This window comes from Saccopteryx bilineata, chromosome 4, assembly GCF_036850765.1.
Source record: "Saccopteryx bilineata isolate mSacBil1 chromosome 4, mSacBil1_pri_phased_curated, whole genome shotgun sequence".
Taxonomy (NCBI): Eukaryota; Metazoa; Chordata; class Mammalia; order Chiroptera; family Emballonuridae; genus Saccopteryx; species Saccopteryx bilineata.
In genome coordinates, this window is record NC_089493.1 from 174,641,617 (window position 1) to 174,657,708 (window position 16,092).

Genomic DNA, 16,092 nt, shown 5'->3' on the forward strand with positions numbered 1-16,092 from the left:
GGCAACTATAATGGTATCTTAGTTTTGGGTATAGCTCTTCCTGGAGATGAGGGAGGGGCCTCACTTAAAAGTGGTCTCTCAGTGTCCACATTCTACAACTTGGTGCTCAGTCAGGGTCTGGGTTCCATCTTTCAGCTGTGTCTGAAGTCCCACAATATTGAGGGCTGACACCCATCTCCTCCATGGTCCTTGTTAGTCTTTAAAAAATCCTTGCTTAGTGCCTGACCTGTGGTGGCGCAGTGGATAAAGCGTCGACCTGGAAATGCTGAGGTTGCCGGTTCGAAACCCTGGGCTTGCCTGGTCAAGGCACATATGGGAGTTGATGCTTCCAGCTCCTCCTCACCTTCTCTCTCTCTCTCTCCTCTCTCTCCCCCTCTGTCTCTCTCTCTCCCTTTCTCTCTCCTCTCTAAAATGAATAAATAAAATTAAAAACAAAAAACAAAATACTTAAAAAAAAATCCTTGCTTAGATGCTCATAGAGGAAAATCATGAAATGATTTTACTCTACAGTCTTATTCTTGGCGAGGACTGAGATTCAACAGTGAAAAATCAAACAAAGCTGGTTTTTGTCCTCTTATAGTCCTGTTTCCACTAGCCCCACCCCTGCCTCTCAGAGTGGCATTGAAATAATGCCTGAGGCTTTAGTTCTTTTGTCTGCAATGGACTTTCTGCCATGTAATATGTAAATGCCAGAGTTATGTCCTGACAGGGAGGAAATTCAAACCATTGACATTCCATGCACTCATTGAAAACCTTGCTAAGGCCAGGACTTGAAAAGCACTATAAAAGATGGAATGCTTGAGTTTCCTGTGTTTCCCAGTCTAACCCATTATCTTCTTCTGGTCAGTCTGTCTGACCTGGCAATATTTAGATCATCAAATTGGACTTCACCATTTCCGTTTTAATCAGATAAAACATTAATTCCTGGAATTGTGCACTGTTGTGCATGGCATCTGGGGATCTTTGTACTAGCCATTTTTATTTGGAAAAATTTTATTAGTGTTTGGGAGTTTCTGCAATTTCTTTTCTCTTTCTCTGTATTGTTCATTAGCAAGGGCATGACACTGTGATTACTCACGGTAGGGATCTACTCTCTCTGTGAGACTAAATTTGGAAGGTGCTGGAGTTGCCATTTGTGAGGAGAGCCAGTCCTAAGAGCATGTCCTGTTAACTCTCAAGTCTCCATGCTAATTTTAGGAAGCACTGATAGCAATCCCGGAAAATGGAGTAGCTGCTGTAGTGGGCCCTGGCTAAGCCTATTATCACCACAGAGAGACTGCAGTCAACAGGGCCTTGATTGAAAAAAAAGGGAACTCTGGTCCCTGGCTGGTTGGCTTAGTGGTAGAGTGCCGGCCGGTGTGTGGATGTCCTGGGTTTGATTCCCAGCCAGAGCAGAAAGGAGAAGCGCCCATCTGCTTCTCCACCCCTCTCCTTTCTCTCTATCTCTTTCTTCCCTTCCCACAGTCAAGGCTCCATTGGAGCAAAGCTGGCCCAGGTGCTGAGCATGGCTTCATGGTCTCCACCTCAGGTGCTAGAATGGCTCCAGTTGCAACGGAGCAATGCCCCAGATGGGCAGAGCATCGCCCCCTGGTGGGCATGCCGGGTGGATCCTGGTCGGGCACATATGAGAGTCTGCCTCTCTGCCTCTCACTTCTCACTTCAGAAATATACAAAAAAAGAAAAAGAAAAAGGAACTCTGGATTGTAGGGCCCTAATGCACAAAACAAAAATGTCAAATTATATTTATATAGCCCTTTACAGTTCATAAAGTATTTTGTGATGCACTTAACTGGTGCCTTTCATGACCAATATTAGAAGTAAGTGTTGGTCAAATAAGTTTTTAAATATAATATATGTTTGCTCGCTTATAGTTTGTATTGGGTATGGAGGACAGGCTGTAAGCAGGCTGGGTCGTTATAGCCTAAAGCTTAGTTTTAAGACTAAGCTTTTCCCCACACCCTTGACTGATTGCATGATGTGGGATTGTGCACTCTCATGAGGAATCTCATTATGCCTCAGATAAGTGACTTTGTATCAGAGACGTCCTTATTTGTATACTGGATTAAAGGTTTTGATTTCTACACTATAAAATGGGGGCAGACCGGAAGCTTGCTCTCTTGGTTTCTGAGATTAACATTAGAGAAGAGAGCAGAGAAAGGCCATGTGGAGGAGGCCAGGAGAAGCAGCCAAGATGGTGGAGTGCTGAGGGAGAAGCCAGTTTGTGCAGAGTTTGTGCAGAGAGAAGGAGATGGGGAACAGAGGTGAATCAGTCTGGGGAGCTAGAAACCTTTGATTCTAGGAAACTCGGATAAGTCAGTAGCTCTGTGAGCACTGAATGAGTGGGTTTTGGAGCCCAGTGTGTGTTTTTACTTGCCCGCCAGGTGCAAGCTAGGATTAAATCTAATGGCTCACCAGTTCTTGGCTCTGTTGTTTCATTACCGACTGTCCTAATCTAATGTGAATCTGCATGTGCCAGGCGGCTGTGATGGTGTCCATGCCTACTGGCTTTACAGTAGGCAAAGCAGCTATTGTTATATTCATCTTGTGTGCGAGGAAGCTGAAGGTCTGGAGAGGTGTGGTAACTTACCCAATGCCCCCAGCTTCTGAGAACTCCCCATGATCCACACCACTGTTCTGTGATGTGTGTTTGTTCACCCTCACAGTCAGCACATCTCGTCCAGGCCCCGGTGCCTGTGGTAGAACCAGATACGGAGCATGTTGGGCAGATAAAATGTATTATGCTCACTTTGTTAAAGAGGCCGTTGCCCAGGTGATATTAATGTGTGTTGAGAATCCTTGTAGCCTGGGGCTTGGTTTTGGGATTAAGCCTTTCCCACCCATTTTTGATGTGGGTTGGTACAATACTATCATGTCTCAGAGGGTGACTGTATTAGAGACTTCCCTATTTGGTATATTGGATTAAGAGTTTGGATTTCTACACTATAAAATGGGGACGAAGCGGGAACTTGCTCTCTTGGTTCCTGAGGTTAGCATGAGAGAGCAGAGAGGGTAGAGCCAGCAGCGGGAGGAGGCCACGTGGAGGAGGCCAGGAAAAGCAGCCAAGATGGCGGAGTGCTGAGTGAGATGCCAGTTTGTACAGAGTTTGTATCTGGGACAAGGAAGGAGATGGGGAACTGAGGAGAATAAGGCTGGTGAGCTAGAAACCTTTGATTCTAGGAAACTCGGATAAGTCAGTGGCTTTGTGAGTACTGAATGTGATTGGGTTTTGGAGCCCAGTGTGTGTTTTTACTTGCCTGCCGGGTGCAAGCTAGGATTAAAGACTATGGCCCATCAGTTTGTGGCTCTGTTGTTTCCTTACCAACTGTCCGAATCCAATGCGAACCTGCATGGGCCAGGCTGCTCTGATTCTGGCCCTGGCCCTGCCTGCTGGCTTTACAGAGCACAATAGCAGTCACTACCTCAAGTAGCCCTAAATTCAACTTAAATCACCCCTTCCAGCTGGTTGGTTCAGCCCTCTGTAGCTCAGTTGATCTCTCAGTGTCCACATTCTACAACTTGGTCTCAGTCAGGGTCTGGGTTCTGATCTTCAGCTGTGTCTGAACTCTCACAAAGTTGCAGGCTAACACCCATCTCCTCCATGGCTGAATCTCAAAACCTCGTCCCTGGCGCTCTAGCTGGTTCCTTGATCCTGGCTGCCTGATCTCAGTTACATACCTCTTTTTTCCTGTCCCCACCAGCCATCCCTCCTAGACAATGCTGCTGACTCCTGCCTTGCCAGTGTTAATTACTTCTGTCTCCTCCTTGCAGATTCTGAAGCCTACTGATCTATTTAGGAACTACAAACTGGACTTCCCAGACCCTCCTTACTTCCTGTTGGACTCTGACCCCAATCTGAACTCCTAACAATGCTTCTTATCTGTGTTCTGTAGGCTAGGCAAATGACAGACATTAAGGCCTTTTCTACTTACCTTTCAGCCCCCTCTAACCTATATGAAATTCATATTTTAAAATATTTTGTTGCTTAGAATTTAAAATCCTACTGACCTTCTCAGCCTATATTTTCTTGTCCCACATAATCATTGATTGCCATAGGTTATACCCTAGTTGAAATATGATATGTCAAAGCACTTTGTTTAAGCCATAAACCTTGTACAAATATACCCTGCTGCTGTTATTATTAGCAATTCAAGCCAAAGGTGACTTTTTCTATCCTTCCTGGTAGAGGGAAATAGGCTGTCAGCTGAAATAGAAACTTCACAATTATTGTCCAAAGCCAAAATAAGATAAGCACAATAATAACAACAAAATATAACAACTAGGATGCTACCACAACTGATTGAATTATGTAGGTTATTCCTTCTGACAAGGTCACCACCATAGTTTTTTAATTTAATTTTTTTTTAGTTTATTCATTTTTAGAGAGAAGAGAGAGAGGAGAGAGAGAGACAGGGGGGAGGAGCTGGAAGCATCAACTCCCATATGTGCCTTGACCAGGCAAGCCCAGGGTTTCGAACCGGCGACCTCAGCATTTCCAGGTCGACGCTTTATCCACTGTGCCACCACAGGTCTACCACCATAGTTTTTTAAAGATGTGTCACAGGAAACAAAACATATATTCTAGGCAATTTGAAAGGTCTCAGAACCTTTCTTCTAGTCACCTTGAAGATACTGAGTTTTCAGATGTCATCTATCCTGATTGATTTTTCCATGCTAAGGTAATACTTTCAATATTTATACAGCATTTTATGCTGTCTTATTTTTACCTATTTTATCTTATGTTACTAAAAAGATTATGTGGGGAAAATAATTTCATTGTTTTAAATTTTTAGATAGGGCAACTGAGGCCTAGAGATCTTTTTTTTTTTTTTTTTACAGAGACAGAGAGTGAGTCAGAGAGAGGGATAGACAGGAACGGAGAGAGATGAGAAGCATCAATCATTAGTTTTTCATTGCGCGTTGCAACACCTTAGTTGTTCATTGATTGCTTTCTCATGTGCCTTGACCGCGGGCCTTCAGCAGACCAAGTAACCCCTTGCTGGATCCAGCGACCTTGGTTTCAAGCTGGTGGGCTTTTGCTCAAACCAGATGAGCCTGCGCTCAAGTTGGTGACCTCTGGGTCTCGAACCTGGGTCTTCCGCATCCCAGTCCGACGCTCTATCCACTGCGCCACTGCCTGGTCAGGCGGCCTAGAGATCTTAATTTGTCCAAGTGCACCAAATGAGTTAGAGGGATATCTTGTACCAAACCTCAGGTTTCTCTGACTCCCAAAGAAATTACTTTTTCATTTATTTAGTCCATGCATCTTAGACCAATAAAACACCCTGAAAAGGAAACTGCTCACATATTTCACAATTAAGTGGGGCTGTAAAAACAGGCATCCGCTTAATAGATCACAGAATATGCAAGCCACTGAGGTACTTACAGGTAGGTTGAAGAACCTGTGCTACATCATAGTTTTCAATAATTATGCAATGCTGCCATCTTGTGGAAATGCTCATTTGCTGTTACTAGTTTAGTCTGCACTGTGGTCAAGTCTCCGGCATGGTCAGAATTACCAGGCTGAATCTGAACAAATGCCCAAGAAAGGGCTGGATGGAGTCAGGGAACCTGGAATAGTATTTGAGGGGCTCCCCAACTTAACTGTAGAATTGTCTATTTCCCCCTGCCGCAGATACTCTTGGCCACCTACTCAAGAGTGTTCCCCCTTGTCCTTCCTCTTTCCCAAAAAGACTCTTTTTTTCCACTTATATATTTTTATTTTTTTAGATTTTATTTATCCATTTTTATTGGAGGGAGAGAGAGATAGAGAGAGAGAGGGAGGGAGAGAGAGAGGAAAGAGAGAGAGAGAACAGGGGGAGGAGCAAGAAGCATCAACTCCCATAAGTGCCTTCACCAGGCAACCCCGGGGTTTCAAACCAGCAACCTCAGCATTCCAGATAGACACTTTATCCACTGTGCCACCACAGGTCAGGCTCCCAAAAAGACTCTTAATTTTGTTAAGGCTATATGACTATATGCTTCCAAGGGAGATCGGCCCAGTGTTGGGTCTTCTATCTGAGCTTTCATCAGTGATTGGTTTAGGTATGGTGGGGTATGGACATGCTATTCTAGTCAATAGGATAGGAGGAAGAGTCTACTGAAGAGCTTTTGGAGGGGGGTTTGCTCTCTTGAAGAGACACACAGGCAGAGATGGTCTTTTATTCTTTGGTCTTCTTGTGGACATCATCATTTCTGAATGAAATGGATTTCTGGCACTGGGACCAACAGAGTACTTACTAAACAAGGAGTATGGTAAAGCAAAGAAGTTCCTCAAAGCTGGACTAAAAAAGTCATAATGGTAACAGGTTGTTGGGTAGCAACTCCTTCCAGAGCTTCACAGGTGCAATCTGAAACCAGCCCTTATGCAGAGAGGGCAGGGAAAGACTGATGGAAGAGGCAGACGACTCCAGATTGGTAGATGACAGGTTTAATAAGCACGTGAACTTAGGGGGCTTGTTTTGGGCAACTACAAGACAGGTAGTTTTCTGCACCCGCCCACCAAATCTTAAAAGTTTATATAAAGACCTTAACTGGGGTCAATCATGTACCCAGTCTAGTCAGTCTCATCACCACATTACTATCTCAAGGCTGTGTCCTTGGACAACTTCTAGCTGAGTAAACGCAAGCTGAGTACGTGGGAGGGAGTGGGGAGTCTCTAATTGCCCAGGTCCAGCTCACAGGTCAAACTGGTGGACACGTCTTCTTGATGACCTTAAAGACAAATGCTAGAACGGAGGCATTTATTCAGTAATGGAGTTCCAGTTCAGTAATGGATTCCAGAGAGGATCTCCTAAGCTTCAAGCCGAAGGTTCATATTTCACATATTTCTACAGATTGAGAACAAGACTCTTCAGAGATACTAAATGATGTTTCTCAATACAGACTAGAAAACTAGCCTAGAGCGGGTATGACATGATGGAATCCTTCAAAGTCCCAGTTCTCCCACTTCTAGCAGTGAGGCCGCTGGCAAGTTTTCGAATCTCTAAATCACAGGTTTCTCATTGGTAAAAAGAAGATGGTAATATGTACCTGTTAGGGCTGGCTAGCAGCGCACTTGGTTTTTAATATGAGCTCAACAAAGCAGACATTCTTGTTATGAAAATTTTTATATGTTAGTAATGAGTTTACTATACTAGCTGTTATCTAATAAAAATTTATTTCTGCTAAGTGCATGACAACCAATAGTTTCTTGTCTTTCTAACATAATGTTTCAGAAAATAGAAGTAGTAATTTACAAAACTTACTTTTGGATTTAGTAAATTTAAAAAAAATTTTTAGGCCCTGGCCGGTTGGCTCAGCGGTAGAGCGTCGGCCTAGCGTGCGGAGGACCCGGGTTCGATTCCCGGCCAGGGCACACAGGAGAAGCGCCCATTTGCTTCTCCACCCCTCCACCGCGCTTTCCTCTCTGTCTCTCTCTTCCCCTCCCGCAGCCAAGGCTCCATTGGAGCAAAGATGGCCCGGGCACTGGGGATGGCTCTGTGGCCTCTGCCTCAGGCGCTAGAGTGGCTCTGGTCGCAACATGGCGACGCCCAGGATGGGCAGAGCATCGCCCCCTGGTGGGCAGAGCGTCGCCCCTGGTGGGCGTGCCGGGTGGATCCCGGTCGGGCGCATGCGGGAGTCTGTCTGACTGTCTCTCCCTGTTTCCAGCTTCAGAAAAATGAAAAAAAAAAAAAAAATTTTTTTTAAATGGTGATGAGACTCTTTGGAGAGAGGAACCGCATGAGAGACAGTTTGTGTAGTGGTAGACTTGGCTATGACTCGTCACGTATGAGCTGTGTAATCTTGGGTAGGTTACTTAACCTCTCTGAGCTTCAGTTTTCTCATCTGTAAAGTGCAAATAATAACTATTATATAGGGTAATTGTTAGAAATAATCCATGACTGTTTTCTTATGTGTTTTAGGCCTGCAGGAACTAGAATGTGTTTTTGTTACTGCTGTAGAAATTTAAATGGTAGATTTCACAAAGTTGAATGAAATAATAGATATGATCCCAAGACTGAGACTCTTAATTTATCAGAAAAGTAAATGGGATTTATTAGGCTCATGGCACTGCCCCTATTGTGCTGCTGAGTATTCCTTTGGCACGATTTACCTCTTTCTTCCCCACCTTTCTTTGCTTGACTCTAGCAAGTGCTTCCAACAGGAAAGCTTGGGAAGAATATATTGGTGTTGTAAAGTTCTTTTTTAAAATTTTTTTATTTTTTGTTTGTTTGTTTTTATTGATTTGAGAGAGAGAGAGGAAAGGTGAGAGAGAGAGACAAGAATGTTGATCTGGGCCCTGGCCGGTTGGCTCAGCGGTAGAGCGTCGGCCTGGCGTGCGGGGGACTCGGGTTTGATTCCTGGCCAGGGCACATAGGAGAAGTGCCCATTTGCTTCTCCACCCCCACCCCCTCCTTCCTCTCTGTCTCTCTCTTCCCCTCCCGCAGCCAAGGCTCCATTGGAGCAAAGATGGCCCGGGTGCTGGGGATGGCTCCTTGGCCTCTGCCCCAGGCGCTAGAGTGGCTCTGGTCGCGGCAGAGTGACGTCCGGAGGGGCAGAGCATCGCCCCCTGGTGGGCAGAGCGTCGCCCCTGATGGGCGTGCCGGGTGGATCCCGATCGGGCGCATGCGGAGTCTGTCTGACTGTCTCTCCCCGTTTCCGGCTTCAGAAGAAAAAAAACCAAAACCAAAAACAACAACAACAACAAAAAAGAATGTTGATCTGTTCCTGTATGTGTCCTGACCGTGGATTGGACAGTACTCTAATCCAGGGGTCCCCAAACTTTTTACACAGGGAGCCAGTTCACTGTCCCTCAGACCATTGGAGGGCCAGACTATTAAAAAAAACTATGAACAAATCCCTATGCACACTGCACAGATCTTATTTTAAAGTAAAAAAAACAAAACGGGAACAAATACAATATTTAAAATAAAGAACAAGTAAAGTTAAATCAACCAACTGACCAGTATTTCAATGGGAACTGTGCTCCTCTCACTGACCACCAATGAAAGAGGTGCCCCTTCCAGAAGTGCGGTGGGGGCCGGATAAATGGCCTCAGGGGGCCGCATGTGGCCCGCGGGCTGTAGTTTGGGGACCCCTGCTCTAATCAATTGAGCTATCTGGCCAGGGCATGAAGTTCTTTTTTTTTTTTTTTTTTTTTTTTTAATTCATTCATTTTTAGAGAGAGAGGAGAGAAAAAAAGAGAGAGAGAAGGGGAGAAGAGCAGGAAGCATCAACTCCCGAATGTGCCTTGACCAGGCAAACCTGGGGCTTCAAACTGTTGATCTCAGCATTCCAGGTCAACACATTAGACACTGAGCCACCACAGGTCAGGCACAAAGTTCTTGATTAGTCAAAATTTGAAACATTGAGTAATAGGTATGACAGGATCTCTTCTGGTTTGTTTTTTTTTGTTTGTTTGTTTTTTGGGGGGTTTTTTTTTGGTGTTTTTTTTTTTCATTTTTCTGAATCTGGAAACAGGGAGAGACAGTCAGACAGACTCCCGCATGCGCCCCACTGGGATCCACCCGGCACGCCCACCAGGGGGCGACGCTCTGCCCACCAGGGGCGATGCTCTGCCCATCCTGGGCGTCGCCATGTTGCGACCAGAGCCACTCTAGCGCCTGGGGCAGAGGCCACAGAGCCATCCCCAGCGCCTGGGCCATCTTTGCTCCAATGGAGCCTTGGCTGCGGGAGGGGAAGAGAGAGACAGAGAGGAAAGCGCGGTGGAGGGGTGGAGAAGCAAATGGGCGCTTCTCCTGTGTGCCCTGGCCGGGAATCGAACCCGGGTCCTCCGCACGCTAGGCCGACGCTCTACCGCTGAGCCAACTGGCCAGGGCTCTTCTGGTTTTGAGAGTTCAACTAGCCCTGGCCGGTTTGCTCAGTGGTAGAGCGTCGGCCTGGCGTGCAGAAGTCCCAGGTTCGATTCCCGGCCAGGGCACACAGGAGAAGCGCCCATCTGCTTCTCCACCCCTCCCCCTCTCCTTCCTCTCTGTCTCTCTCTTCCCCTCCTGCAGCCGAGGCTCCACTGGAGCAAAGATGGCCCGGGTGCTGGGGATGGCTCCTTGGCCTCTGCCCCAGGCGCTAGAGTGGCTCCGGTTGCAACAGAGTGATGCCCCGGAGGGGCAGAGCATCGCCCCCTGGTGGGCGTGCCGGGTGGATCCTGGTCGGGCGCATGCCGGAGTCTGACTGTCTCTCCCCATTTCTAGCTTCAGAAAAGAAAAAAAAAGAAAAAAAAAGAGAGTTCAACTCAGGTGCTGTATTAAGCACTTTATACAGATTATACTCTTTTCCTTCTTTCCATTTTGGGCCTACAAATTATATTAGAAGATGACTGCATAGTGGACATTTGGCATATTTTTGATTGCCCAGACTCCAAACTGCCTTAGAAGTTTGGCAAATAGGTCATTGTGTGAGGCAGGGCCCTGCATATCACTCAAGGAAGCCAAAAGGCCCTGATATCAGTTTTTCCTAATCACTAATGGCGTGGGACCCAAGCATCACTGATCAGCCAATCCCTCCTGGGTTGTGATGCTGGAGTTAGGAATCAGGAAAAGCAGGTAATGTGTAAAATTTATCCTGGTAGCGGTGGCATTCAGTATCTGGTAGCAGTGATGGCAGCTGGGTCAGCTATGGCACCCAGTCCCCAGAGCATTGCCAGTGTCCAGCAGCAGCATCCTTCCTGTGGCATGATTTCCTCTGTGGGTCTGGCCACCCAGCCTCCCTTGGTGCCTGTCTGTATTCCTAGCTTGGTTCTCCAGCCTTTTCATTGATTCTTTAAGCTTCCACTACTCTTTCAAAAAATTCCTTCTCTGCTTCAATCAACCAGACTCAGTTTTTGTTGCTTGGAACCAAAAGATTCTGGCTAGTACACAGTCTTTTTTTTTTTTTAATTTTTTTATTTATTTATTCATTTTAGAGAGGAGAGAGAGAGGGAGAGAGAGAGAGACAGAGAGGAGAGAGAGACAGGGGGGAGGAGCAGGAAGCATCAACTCCCATATGTGCCTTGACCAGGCAAGCCCAGGGTTTTGAACTGGCGACCTCAGCATTTCCAGGTCGACGCTTTATCCACTGCGCCACCACAGGTCAGGCTAGTACACAGTCTTTAGGTAATGTTCAATCCAAAGGAGTTCCATGCTGCTGGATAAAGTCATGGTCAAATTTGCAACTCGTCTGGGAGTTCTGTCTGGGCTTCTTTTGAACCCATGCACCTCAGGTGAAATGTCTGCTGTCCCATCCTAAACCACCTCTTTCTCTGTCTCCTGAAACATTTTATGGAAGCATTGTTCACAATAGCAAAGATCTGGAAACAGACCAAGTGTCTCAGTGGACGAGTGGATTAAAAAGCTGTGGTAGCTATATACAATGGAATACTATGGGGCCATGAAAAAGAAGGAAATACTGTATTACCTTTTGCAACAACATAGATGGACCTGGAAACTATTATGTTAAGTGAAATAAGCCAGGCAGAGAAATAAAATATCATATGACCTCACTCATTTGAGGAACCCAGGAACAATGTGAACTGAGGAACAGAATTAAACCTGAAGGGAAGTGGGGAGGGAGCTGTTGGGAGGGGGGTAAGGGAGATGTTGAGGGGAATACGGGGAGGGGGGTGCATTCAGGGAGACACTAGAATCTATGTAAACACAATAAATTAAATTTAAAAAACACTTTTTAATTACAAAAATTTTTCCCCGTTGATTTGAAAGAGAGAAAGTGAGAGAGAGAGAAAGGAAGAGAGAGAGAGGGAAGCATCAACTCATTGTTCCACTTAATTGTTCCATTTAGTTGTGCACTCATTGATTGCTTCTCAAAGGTGCTCTGACTGGGGATCAGACTCATGATGCTTTATTCACTGAGCCACCTGGCCAGGGTTTTTTTTTTATTGATTTATTTTAGAGAGACAGAGAGAGGAAAGGGAAAAGAGAGAGAGAGAGAGAGAAAGAAGCATTCATTTGTTATTCCACTTAGTTGTGCTTCTCATATATGCCTTGACCAAGGTTCACAACCTTAGATTTTGAGATAATGCTCTAACCAGCTGAGCTGACTGGTCAGGGCCTCCCACAATTTCTTTTTTTTTTTTTTTTTTTTTTAATTTTTTCTTTATTTTATTTATTCATTTTTAGAGAGGAGAGAGACAGAGGGAGGAGCTGGAAGCATCAACTCCCATATGTGCCTTGACCAGGCAAGCCCAGGGTTTCGAACCGGCGACCTCAGCATTTCCAGGTCAGCGCTTTATCCACTGCGCCACCACAGGTCAGGCCTCCCACAATTTCTTAATTTATACTCACTAAATAAACACTTTTTCAATACCTACTATACACAAGGCAATGTGCCAGGCACTGAGAGGACTCCAAGATCAATAAGCTGTAGCCCTGACAGTATACTTTTGAGTTTGAACCAGGTAAATATATTTTCTTTTCAAAATGTAAATTTAAAAATTGATCACTATTGAGAGCAAGTTGATGCCCACCAGTCCCAAAGGCAATTGGATTCCTTTGTTAGAGGTTTCCAGTAGAAAAGAAAGAAGTGCCTGACCTGTGGTGGCGCAGTGGGATAAAGCGTCGACCTGGAACACTGAGGTTGCCGGTTCGAAACCTTGGGCTTGCCCGGTCAAGGCACATATGGGAGTTGATGCTTCCTGCTCCTCCCTCCCCTTCTCTCTCTCTCTCTCCTCTCTCTCTAAAAATTAATAAATAAAATATATAAAAAAAAAAAAGAAAGAAGTAGCTCTCTAGAGCACTGAGAAAAGAATGGTTCTTCTGAAGTTGACAGCTAGATTGCTGCTCATCAAAAGATTTGTGATGAGGATGATTGATGGGGAGTTAGTGCCAGTGCATTAGAAATTTAACTCTAGATAATGCAGAATCCTAAAATAGAATCAAAGAAGCATCATTTTCACATGAAAATACTATCCAGTTTATCTCCTTTCCTTAAATTGCCAAAAAAGAATATTTCTCCAGGGGAGTGGGGACCCAGCTACCTGTGGAACCCCTATAATATAGCAGTTGCCCAGGAGGGTTGACTCTTGCCCCTGAAAACACAGAATACTCAACACAAGGAAGAAGGGCACACACTAGTAATGTAAAGCAGACAAAGCAGATGCTTCCACGCACCCAGGAAGGGACTGGTCACACACACACCACACTTACTTTACAGAAACTTAAACTGATGAGCTGAGCACTCACAAGCCCCTCACCCACCAACAGAAAGTCGGATCTAGTAGTCAGACTTGGTTTCAGGGTCAAGCTCTCACTCCTTGGGTGACTTTGGACAAGTCATATAACCACAGTAGGACTCAAATTCCCTTCAGATTTCCCTCAGAATTGGAAGAAAACTTAGAAATGATCTAAACCAGTCTTTAACTTTGACATGACTTTTCTTTGAAGCTTCCCCAATAAGCCTCTCTGCTTGAATGCTAATGTTTAGTGACAGGATGCTTACTCTCTCCAGAAGACTGATATCATTTTTGAAATGCTCTAAGTGTTAGATAAGTTCTTCCTTCCGTATTTGTAATATATCTCCCTATAGCTTTCCTCATGCTAGTAACCTCTTAGGTCATATGGGTTGGACAGCTTACCTCCCTCTCCCCTTCCATTGTTCTCATCCATCACTTTCAAGATTACACCACCATTCTGGTCTTCATATTTTTGTAGATGTAGAGTAGAGGTTAAGCAGTCTGAGGCCTGACTGTATACTGGTCCTGTCACTTAGCTGTGTGACAGTGGGCAAGTTACTTTCATTTGTCTAGCCTGATTTTCCCTCTAAAATGAGGGTAATAAAAATAATAATTCTCATCAGCAGGCTTCCTGCCCCTTAGAGAAATTGTGATAAAGATAAATGAGAAAACACAGGTACAATTTTAGTATAGTACCTGGCAATATTACTACTGCTATCACACAAGAGTAAATAATAAGCTCTCATAATGAGAATAAGAATAAATGTTAGAACCTGGGGATTTACAAATGTTAATCTAGTCAATTCATGACTCTACAAATAAGGTTCGTTTGCTTTGATATGAAACTTGCCATACTTTTCATAGGAATTATCACTTTCAATTGTGTTCATCGTCTGTCCCAACCCCCAAGAGGGCGAGGACCTTTCTGTCCTGTTGACTGCTGAATACTTAGTGCCTAGAACAGTGTCCCGTTCACAGTAGTAAGAGAATCGGTAAACACCTTCAGATCTCAGAAAAGAGAGCTGAGGTGCAAGGCAACAAGCAGATTTGCCTAAGATTGTGCAGAGGGCTCTCAGGAGAGCAGGGTCAAGCACCCAGAGGTCCTGAGCAGGCCACACACAGAATTAAGGTGCATCCCTAAAGTTCGGTGATTTGGGCTGGAGCACAAACATCCAGTGACCCAGGCGTCGACATTCCCACTGAGTGGCCTAAGTGCTGGCCCCAAAGAGAAGGCTGCTTAATGAGAAGCCACGGGTGGGTGTGTCCCGGGGCGCGGCGCTTACACCCACTTGCAATGCTTCACGCTGGCAGCGGGCGGCCCAGGGTTGTTGCTGCTGCAGCTGGGCCACCTCAGCTGGGGCCAACTCCCGGGAGCAGCGAGTGGAAAACAACCTAGCTCCAGATACACAATTAACAAAGGCGGGAGACTGGGCCGCCCCTTCCCGGCGCACGCACGCGCGCAGCGTGGGCAGAGCCATGCCCGCCCGCGCTTTCCGTGGGGACAGCCGCTCCGAGGCCCAGCGTGGCGTGGGTCCCGAAAGTCCGGCGCCCCTCCCGCTCTGGCTGCGCAGTCAGCGGGCAAGCGAGCACGTGAACCCGGGCGCCTTGCACGCGCGGTGAGTCTGCCTGGCAGGACAGGGCCGGGAGGGGTGCGGGGAAACAACTGCTGTCAGATCTGAAAAGGGAGGTGGGGGAGCTCGGAGCGACGACGCCCCGTCCCAGCTTGCTTTGTAGCTGGCTCTGTGTCTTGAGCCTTAGATAATGTGAGCAACCTGATCCATGTGACCTAACCGAGTCGTTTTACAGGTGGCAAACTGAGGCCCAGACAGGTAAGCTGGTCTAGTAAAAACTAATCGTTCCTTGTGTCTGTTTTTTTTTTTATCCCTGCCTGCTTCAGTGTAGGATTTGGGGCGACTTTTAATAAGAATCCATACGTTAAAACAACGGAATAATGCAAACAATGCTAAAGAATCCTTGCCAGAGAAAGTATAATTATAGACAGTGGAGGCCAGGGGAATAGAGAACAAAAATCTGACATCTGTTAGGTGAGCTGCCTTGGCCAAGGGCCCTCAGCAAAATAGAAGTGCCAACGCTGGGGCTGGAAGCCAGAACGTCGTCATGTCAGCTCCTGGCCCAGTGGTACAGGGCTCACTCCCTTGTCCTTAGAGGGGAATGGAGAAGCAGACAGCCTGCCAGGTGCTGGTTCTGAGCCTTGGGATCACTGGCCCCTTAGAAATCTGGCTGCTCTCCCTACAGAAGGGTCCCCATATAACCTCGCACACAGTTTCAGATTTGACATGAAGCAGTCCTGCTGTTGGGAATATCTGACGGCTGTCCCTCAGGCTGCACTGTTTCAGAGCAGTTTATTGTCTCCTTTAAAGGGCAGAAGCTAGTTAGTATCTGCTGTCAGTCCAGACAGCATCCTGATGTCACCAGCTGTGTGATCTTGGACACATAATTTATCCTCTGGAAGGCCCAGTTCTCTTTGTAAAATGGAGATAAGATTGTCTGATTCATACTTAAGACCATTGTCAGACTTAGGAATGAACGCTGAGTTTGGAGCCTAGCGCATAGTAAGTGCTCAATAAAAGTGCTGGTGCACATAATCTGGTGAATCACAGCTGGAAAAGGTGATGACCTGAAATAAAAATTTTTAAAAAAATGAAAAAGGTATAAACCTGTACATATAAAGTCAACCTTATTATGACTTACAAACGGCAGCACATACCATGGTGGTAGTAATCTAAATTAGAGTGCATTTAGTTAGAATAATGCACTATGCTTAATAGTTAACCCCCAGGTCAAATGCTGGAAGTAGAAACCACAAGACATTAATAGAAAAAAGAGAGAGAAAACAAAACAAAAAATGAAATGAAACTACCAGACATTCTAACAAGGACTCTTGATTGGACCTCACTTCTGTCTTTGAATGG

The 16,092-nt window shown here is 45.7% G+C and overlaps 1 protein-coding gene across 7 annotated transcripts in view; it reads left to right on the forward strand.

Moving 5' to 3' along the window:
- Positions 1-14,485: 14,485 nt before the first annotated feature.
- ARHGEF37 (Rho guanine nucleotide exchange factor 37) overlaps positions 14,486-16,092 on the forward strand; it is a 43,418-nt gene continuing 41,811 nt past the window's right edge. For all 7 annotated transcript variants that reach the window (XM_066272971.1, XM_066272973.1, XM_066272968.1 and 4 more), the window contains exon 1: positions 14,486-14,775. The gene's annotated coding sequence lies outside the window, so the exon portion shown is untranslated. The remainder of the gene's footprint in view (positions 14,776-16,092) is intronic.